We start from the raw sequence: 9,722 nt of genomic DNA, 5'->3' as shown, positions 1-9,722 counted from the left end.
AAAACCTATCAAACCCTCTGGGAAACAGCAAAGGCAGTGATAAGAGGAGAGTTCATAGCATTAAATGCCTACATCAAAAAGTCTGAAAGAGCACAAGTAGGCAATCTAAGGTCACACCTCATGGAACTGGAGAAACAAGAACAATCCAAACCCAAACCCAGAAGAAGAAAAGAAGTAAGCAGGATCACAGCAGAACTACATGAAACTGAAACAAACAAACAAACAAACAAAAAATACAGAAGATAAATGAAACAAAAAACTGGTTATTTGAAAAGATAAATAGAATTGAAAGACCATTAGCAAGATTAGCCAAGAAAAGAAGAGAGAAGATCCAAATAAGCTCAATTAGAAATGAAATGGCAGATATTACAACCGATACCACAGAAATACAAAAGATCATTCAAGGCTACCATTAACACCTTTACGTGCATAAACTAGAAAACCTGGAGGAGATGTACAAATTCTTGGAAAAAATACAACCCTCCTATATGAAACCAGGAAAAAATAGAAACTCCGAACAGACTCTGAAATAATGGCAGCTGCAGCAGCCTAAATGGAATTGGAGCTCATTATTCTAACTGAAGTAACTTAGGAATGGAAAACTAAACATCATATGTTCTCACTCATACATGGGAACTAAGCTATAAGGATGCAAATGCATAAGGATAATATTAGATTGGTACAAAATAAATATGGATTTTACCATTATTTCCCATTAAAAACCTCTTTTAATGGCAAACTCAACAATTATTTTTGTTCCAATCTAATTCAATGGACTTTGGAGACTCCAGGGAAAGGGTGTGAGGAGGTGGAAGCGAGAAAAAACTATACATTGGGTACACTGTACACCACTCAGGTAATAGATGCATCAAAATCCAGAAGTCACAGCTAAAGAAATTATTAATATAACAAAACACCACCTGTTCCCTCAAAAACTTACTGAAATTTTTTAAAGAGAACTGACATTTCTCGGACATTAGAGAAATGTCCAGATACATTGAGTTCATTCAGGAATGAGAAATGAGAATTACAACCAGGGGTGCATGAACTGGTCCATCCAATGGGGAAGGTAAAGGGGAGCTTTTATTGGTGAAAAAGAGAAAGATTCATCTAAGCTGCTAAGAAACAGAGTTCATTGGTTTCAGAAGATCAAAGCCAGAGTCATCATCATTGGTTCATTGGTGAAGATGCCATTACTGGGCAAGTGTCCTTTCAAGAGTATCTTATCAGAATTATTGCAGTTCTACAGAATGTCTAGTAATAAACCTTGTTGTAGAAAAATATGTAAATTCCTCAAAAAACTAAAAACAAAAATTTCATATGATCTAGCAATCTTATTGCTGGGTATATATCGAAAATAAAAGAAATCAGACGACAAAAATCCTCCCATGTTTATTGCAGCACCATTCACAATAGCCAAAATATGAAACCAATCTAAGTGTCCATCTAAAATAACGTGGCATAGCTCTCCTGTCGTGGCCTGCGTGGTGTCGGCTTGTGGGTCTCAGAGACCTGAAAATTAAGAGCATTTTTATGCCCCAGGGGCCGCTCGTGGCGGCTCTGCGGCTATCACCATGCCACAGAACGAATATATTGAATTACATCGCAAATGCTATGGATACCGTTTGGATTACCATGAGAAAAAGAGAAAAAAGGAAAGTCAAGAGGCTCATGAACGTTCAAAGAAGGCAAAGAAAATGATTGGTCTGAAAGCTAAGCTTTACCATAAACAGCACCATGCTGAGAAAATACAAATGAAAAAGACTATCAAGATGCATGAAAAGAGAAACACCAAACAAAAGAATGATGAGAAGACTCCACAGGGAGCAGTACCTGCCTATCTGCTGGACAGAGAAGGACAATCTCGAGCTAAAGTAGTTTCCGATATGATTAAACAGAAACCAAAAGAGAAGGCGGGAAAATGGGAGGTCCCTCTGCCTAAAGTCCATGCCCAGGGAGAAACAGGAGTATTAAAAGTTATTCGAACAGGAAAGAGAAAGAAGACGACATGGAAGAGGATGGTTACTAAAGTATGCTTTGTTGGAGATGGCTTTACAAGAAAACCACCTAAATATGAAAGATTCATAAGGCCAATGGGCTTACATTTCAAGAAAGCCCATGTGACACATCCTGAACTGAAAGCCACCTTTTGCCTACCAATATTTGGTGTAAAGAAGAATCCCTCATCCCCACTGTATACAACTTTGGGTGTTATTACCAAAGGTACTGTCATTGAGGTAAATGTGAGAAAATTGGGCCTTGTGACGCAAGGAGGCAAAGTTATTTGGGGAAAGTATGCCCAGGTTACGAACAATCCTGAAAATGATGGATGCATAAATGCAGTCTTACTGGTTTGACAGCAATTTAATATATAATTAGAGGACTACACAACAATTGGAAAAACTGCCATTACTGTACTGTTTCTCAATACTACCAAACAGCCATACAGTCTGCAATCGAGATTTATTGTAAACGTTAAAATGGTCCCGTTGCATAAATGGTCTTTATTTTGAAATCTACTTAGACCCCCGTGTTAATAAAACTGATTGAAAAAAATAATAATAATGTGGCATATACACACAGTGGAACATCATTTAGCCACAAAAAAGAACGAAATTTTGTCATTTGCAGCAACATATATCAGCCTAAAGGATACTGTGTTAAGTGAATAATAATCCAGGAACAGAAAGACAAATATTGCATGTTCTCATTCATATGGAGACGTTTGAAAATTTGACCTTATGGAGGTAGAGAACAGAACAGTGCAAAAGGAGGGGGATGAAAGAGTTAGATAAATTAAGGCATGGTGAAAAATAACAATGAAAATGGCAAAAAGAACATATGAGATATTGGAAAATATTCAAAAGATCAAAATTATATGTAACTAAAGTTCAGAAAGAGAAAAGAAGGAAAAACAGTTTAGGAGTAGTATTTCATGAGACAATGGCTGACAGTTTTCCAAAAACTGACAAAAGCAACACCCCCTTTGATATGGTTTGGCTGTGTTCCTACCCTTATCTCATTTTGAATTGTAGCTCCCATAATTCCCACATGTCATGGGTGGGACCCAGTGGGAAGTAATTGAGTCAGGGGGCAGGTCCTTGCCATTCTGTTCTTGTGATAGTGAAAAAGTCTCACAAGATCTAATGGATTTATAAAGGGCATTCCCCTGCACATGCTCTCTTGCCTGCTGCCATGTAAGACATGCCTTTGCTTCTCCTTTGCCTTCCACCATGATTGTGAAGCCTCCCCAGCCATGTGGAACTGTGAGTACATTAAATCTCTTTTTCTTTATAAATTACCCAGTCTTGGGTATGTCTTTATAAGACAGCGTGAAACTAACACAACCCATAAAAAACTTTTTGAACCCATCATGACAAATATACAGAAAACTAGACTTCAGCACACCACAATTCAACTACTAAAAACCAAAGACAAAGAAAAATCATTAGTTAAAAGAAAATCACAAATTGCTTTCAAATATTCATTCCTGACAGCTGACATGTTTCAACATGAATCCAAAAGACAAGGGAATCACATTTTAAGGGAATAAAAAGTATAACTACAAATTGTGGACGCTAAAGGCACTGAAAATATCCTTCCAAACAAAGACAAACGAGGACATTTATTTGAAAAACTGTATATGAAAGAATTTGTCATCAACACACCTATCCTAAAACAAATATTAAAGAAATTTCTTCAGACAAAGAGGAAAAGATCCCAGAAGAAACGAGGAGATCTAAAAAGATATGAAGAAAAACTAAATTAAAGAGCAATAAAATAAATGCAACTGCACATAGTTATGTACTGTGTAGTCTTAAGTAAAATTAAAAATGCATGAAAACAATAAATTATAGGAGAGGATTTAATAGAAATAGGGTATTTTGTGGTTTCACAATTCCTTCTAAAGGGGTAGATGTTAGAAGTTGCATTAGACACTAATAAGTCAAGAACAAAAACTGTACCATTTAACTTTAATATAAAATTTCCATTTGATGTCTTTTATAATCCCCCATCCCTTTATTGATATTCTGTTTGGTAATACATTGTTCTCCTAGTTTCCTCTAATTCTTTGTCCATGTTTTCTTTAGTTCTTTGTATTTTTTTAAAGTTGATTTAAAATCTTTCACTAGTAAGTCCAGTATCTGGGCTTCTTTGAGGACAATTTCTGATTTTTTCCCTGTGAGTTGGCCATAGTTTCTTACCTGAGAATTTTTTTTTTTGCATGCCTCATAATTTTTGTTAAAAAGTGAGTATTTTTCATATTATGTGTGCTAACTTTAAAAATCAAATTTTCCTCCATTTCCAGGGTTTATTGTTGCTTCTCATTGCGGGGAGTAGTTGTTTCTTTGATTAGTGACTTTTCTTTTTTTAATGTTATCTTATTTTACATTCCAGGATACATGTGAAGATGTGCAGGTTTGTTACTTAGGTAAGTGTGTGTCATGGTGATTTGTTGCACCTATCAACCCATCACCTAGGTATTAAGCCCCACATGCATTAGCTATTTATCTTGATGCTCTCCCTTCCCCTACCCCCCACTGAGAGGCCCCAGCATGTGTTGTTCCCTTCCCTGTGTCCATGTGTTCTCATTGTTCAGTTCTCACTTATAAGTGAGAACATTATAAGGTTTTCTGCACCTGTCTTAGTTTGCTGAAGACTGGCTTCCAGCTTCATCCATGTCCCTGCAAAGGATATTATCTCATTCCTTTTTACGGCTGCATAGTATTCCATGATGTATATGTACCACATTTTCTTTATTGAGTCTATATTTGATGAGCATTTGTGTTGATTCTGTGTCTTTCCTATTGTGAATAGTGTTGCAATGAATATACACATGCATGGATCTTTATAATAGAATAATTTATATTTCTTAGGGTATACACCCAGTAATGGGATTGCTAGGCCAAATGGTATTTCCAGTTCTAGGTCTTTGAGGAATTGCCACACTGTCTTCCTCAATGGCTGTACTAATTTACATTCCCACCAACAATGTAAAAGCATTCCTATTTCTCCAAGACCTCATCAGCATCTGCTGTTCCTTGACTTTTAATAACCGCCATTCTGACTGGCGTGAGATGGTGTCTCATTGTGGTTTTGATTTGCACTTCTCTAATGATCAGTGACATTGGATTAGTGACTTTTCTAAACTACTTTTTAAAAGACTGCCTTTTGTGTGTGTGTTCCCTAAAGGTTCTGTTAGCTTAATGATCAGCTAGTGATTTAATCATGATTCTCCTAGCCTCCTAGATCCAAAAAGAAAAGAAAGGAAATGAAAGAATAAGATAAAATAAGAAAAACAGAAAAACTCCTCCCATCTTGACAGATTGTCTCTGTGTTAGGCCGCTCCTTTGATGCTTAGCTAGGTAATTTACAGCTCTGCCTTATCCCTTCACTTACTGCTTCCATGGATCCTAGAGATTAGCCAAAACTAAAAGTATAGGATCTCTTCCCATCTTTCTAAGCATGTGTTTAATTCCTAAGCATGCACATGGCCTTCTAGAACTTTGTTATATGCAAGAGCTTTTCACAACCGTTATTCCCCATATATCTCCATCCCCAGACTCTTCCTCCCTAGTCAAAGCAATCTTGAAAAATAAGAATGAATTTGGAAGATTTATACCTCCTAACTTCTAAAACTGCAGTCATAAAAAAAATAGTATGATACTAGCATAAGGATAAATAACTGGATCAATTGAACGGAATCGAGAGTTCAGAAATAAACCCATACATCTATGGTCAATTGATTTTTAACCAGGGTGCAAAGACCATTCGATGGAGAAAGAATAGTTTCTTCAACAAATGGTGCCGGGGCCATTGGATAGACACATAGAAAGGAGTAAAGTTGAGCCCTTACTTCACAGGATATATTGATGGCAGGAATGCAAAAATTATACAATTATCTTAGAAAACAGTTCAGCAATTTCTAATAATTCCAAATGTATAATTACCTTGTGTCTACCAAAAGAAGTGTGACAATATTCATAGCAGCATCATTCGTAATAGGCCAAAGTGAAAACAACCCAAATATCCATCAATGAGAAAATAGATTTAAAAATCATCAGTAAAAAAACTGTACATCTATGATGTAAGCCATTTTATTGTATGCAAATCCAACTTCAATTTTAAATGCCGTCGAATGGCCTGGAGATGATGAGCAAGGCCTTTGGGGATTATTTGTCACTTGTGAACAATGAAGATTAATACCAGACACATGTGTGCTTTATCTGAAGATGAGAAATAACTTTGAAAATTTGAGGATAAGGGTGCAAAGGTGGGAATGAGAAAGTCAGAGATGATGCTATCATCTCATAAAAATTATCCTCGCAGCACAAAATTTTTCTTATGAATCTAATTGTCTTGAATCCAGGTAACACTTGCTTGTCCGGACAGCCTTCTGTCAGGCATTGCAGCTCAGAATTCTTCAAATTCCTCTAAATTTGACATTCGTGGGAGATGCCCTCTGGCTGTGAGTCAACAGGAGTCAGAGCTGCTGTGGTGTGCTGTAGTCCTCCACGGCCACTCGGGTCCCTGATGGTGGAGCAACCCAGACCCCCAGGCCCCTTGCGACTACGCGTGTCACCCCTATGCTTTCAACGGAGATACTGGATTGGCAATTGCTGGAGAAGACTTTTCCATTGTTGCTTCTGACACTATATTGAGTCAAGGGTTTCAATTCATATCTGAAACAGCTCCAAATGTTAAAAATTAACAGACAAAACAGTCATTGGATGCAGTAGTTTTCCCGGAGACCGTCTTCCCCTGACAAAGATTATTGAAGCTAAACTAAAGATGTATAAACATCCTATTAATAAGGCCATGACCACAGGGTCAATTCCAGTGCTATCTACAATCCTGTATCCAGGCACTTGTGTATGGACACAAGAAGCCGTTCTGGAAAGCCTAATCCTGCTACATGCCTGTAGCACAGCTGAACCAGAGGTGTCTACCCAGAGGAGCCCAGTCTGGATTAAGACAGATAGTAAATGGAAAGAGATCGTAAAATGGGAAATAATACCTGGAAAGGGAGTTTTTTTCTGTTTTGCTTTGAGTTGGAGTCTCACTTGGTTGCCCAGGCTAGAGTGCAGTGACACGATCTCAGCTCGCTGCAACCTCAACCTCAAAGTTGTAAGCGATTCTCACACCTCAGCATCCTGGGTAGCTGGGACTACAGTCACCTGTCACCACACCTGGCTAATTTTTTGTATTTTTAGTAGAGATGAGGTTTCACTACATGAAACAGGATCAAATAACCCCTCAGGAATCATATCAGACTCTGACAAAATCACTTTTAACCCCTATTATACAACTAAAGATGTTCTAGGCCTAATTTTTCTCCTTCTTCTGATAAGCTTTGTATTATTTTCACCCGACCTTCTAACTGATCCAGACAATTATACCCTAGCCAACCCTCTCGATATCCCACCTCACATTAAACCAAAGTGATGTTTCCTATTTGCATATGCAATCCTATGATTTATTCCTAACAAACTAGGAAGCATCTTAAGCCCTCATATTCTCCATCCTTGTTCTAGCAATGATCCCTATACTTCATATATCTAAACAACAAAGCATAACATTCCGACCATTGTGTCAGGTTGGTCTGAAACTCCTGGCCTCAGGTGATCCACCCACCTGGGCCTCCTAAAGTGCTGGGATTACAGGCGTGAGCCGCTGCACCTAGCCACTGAAAGCTGTCATTTTTATCTTAGGAGCAGGAGAATAATATTCTTAGCTGTTTCTCTCATATATGATGCTGATCATAGCGAACACAAGGAGATACCCCAAGATTTATTTCCCCCTGATAAGGAGGATTGGACTGAAGTCACATGGCAACAATTACCTGAGATGTTATATACGAGATTTGGAGAGAAGACATCAGTTCTTTGAGGACCTGCCTAAGTAACAGCAGGTTGGGATTATTGTTTTAGTCACACTTCATTCTCAGGTGTATCATGCTGATTCGCTGTAGCACTAGGATTCCTGCCTTTGAATCTCACTGGACATAGTGTAACTGTCAGCTAACAGCTCTGCATCATGTTGTTGTAAACTAGGACATCCCATTGTTAAAGCAAATACCTGGGCATGAGGGAGACACCATTGCTGTTGTCTGTCTAGTATATTGGAATCTAATTTGCCCTTTTAACTACAGCATATAGTAATGTGTTTGGAAAACAATGCAGGCAGGCATTCAAAAACTCACAATGATGCCTGAGAGGGAAATATTGACATGACAGGGTTGTCACATATCAATGATGATCTCACCCTGGAACTTCCAATATGATGATTACGGGAAGCCTTTGGGATGCTTGAACTGAACAGCTCCTGGGAACTGAGCATAATAACCCTACAATCTCTTGAGGAACACAGTACTCTTTAAATGTATGTAGTTTACTTGAATTAGGCTCTATCACAAGTACTCAGGGCAGCAACACTTGTGATCACAGACCCAGCATTGGTCCAGAGTACCAAGAGGGACTTAGGAGGTTGGGAACTTGGTTAAGCATGTCAAGCAGAAATGACTTTTCTGGAGACTCATGCTTGTGGTCTAAATGGTCACTAGGGGGAGGCCTCTTCCAGAAAACTCACTGAACTTGGCATTTGGCCTAGAAATATGATGAAGCAATGTGTTAGATCATTCTTGCATGACTGAAAGGAATACCTGAGACTGGGTAATTTATAAAAAAAAGAGGTTTAATTGGCTCATGGTTCTACTGGCTACACAAGCATGGCACCAGTATCTGCTCAGCTTCTGGGGAGACCTCAGGGAGCTTTCACTCATGGTGGAAGGCAAAGCCAGCGCAGAGCAGACAGGTCACATGAAAAGAGCAGGAGCAAGGTGGGAATATGGGCAGGTGCCACATACTTTGTTTTCTTTTTTTTTTTTTTTTTTTTTTTTTTGAGATGAAGCTTTGCTCTTGTTGCCCAGGTTGGAGTGCAATGGCACAATCTTGGCTCACTGCAACCTCCACCTCCCAAGTTCAAGTGATTCTCCTGCCTCAACTTTCTGAGTAGCTGGAATTACAAGCATGCACCAAAACACCCAGCCAATTTTTGTATTTTTAGTAGAGGTTTCGCCATGTTGGTCAGGCTGGACTTGAACTCCTGACCTCAGGTCACCAGCCTTGGCCTCCCAAAGTGCTGAGATTACAGGCATGAGCCACTGCGCCCAGCCACCACACACTTTTTAAACAACCAGATTCAAAAGAACACCCCCATGACCCAAACACCTCCCACTCTACCCCACCTCCAATTTCCATGGGATTCCATTTCAACATGAGATTTGGGCAAGACAAATATTCAAACCATATCACAGTGTTTGAATAGACTATGCATTTTACCCAAATGACTCAGCATCTTTCTTGTCAATAACTCTGGACAAGAATCCATACACTCACCAAGGAAGGAACAATTGCCATCTCAACAGCAAAAGCACCTCATATATTTAAACAGCAGTGACCAGTTGTGCTGCAGGCTTAGGCAAGAGGAGGTATGCTTGTGGGAACACTATGACCAACCTAACCTCTGGCATATGGCAAGATGACTGGTAAGCATGCTATTTACTGCTACTCCCTCAGAGAAACAGTGTCAAAAGGTTGAAAGGGCTTCGACTCCATGATACAATTGGTATGACCTTGGATGATCCAAAGGTGATCCTTAACTGGTTCAAACTCTACCAATTGTAGACAGATGGGCAGTGCTCCACAGTGATACCTGGAACC

The 9,722-nt window shown here is 38.9% G+C and overlaps 1 pseudogene; it reads left to right on the top strand.

The window, feature by feature from the left end:
* Positions 1-1,470: 1,470 nt before the first annotated feature.
* Positions 1,471-2,404, top strand: LOC116532401 (annotated as a pseudogene).
* The last annotated feature ends 7,318 nt before the right edge of the window (positions 2,405-9,722 follow it).

This window comes from Sapajus apella, unplaced genomic scaffold, assembly GCF_009761245.1.
Source record: "Sapajus apella isolate SASKATOON/1434 unplaced genomic scaffold, GSC_monkey_1.0 scaffold76, whole genome shotgun sequence".
Taxonomy (NCBI): domain Eukaryota; kingdom Metazoa; phylum Chordata; class Mammalia; order Primates; family Cebidae; genus Sapajus; species Sapajus apella.
This window is presented reverse-complemented; position numbering and strand designations above follow the sequence as displayed.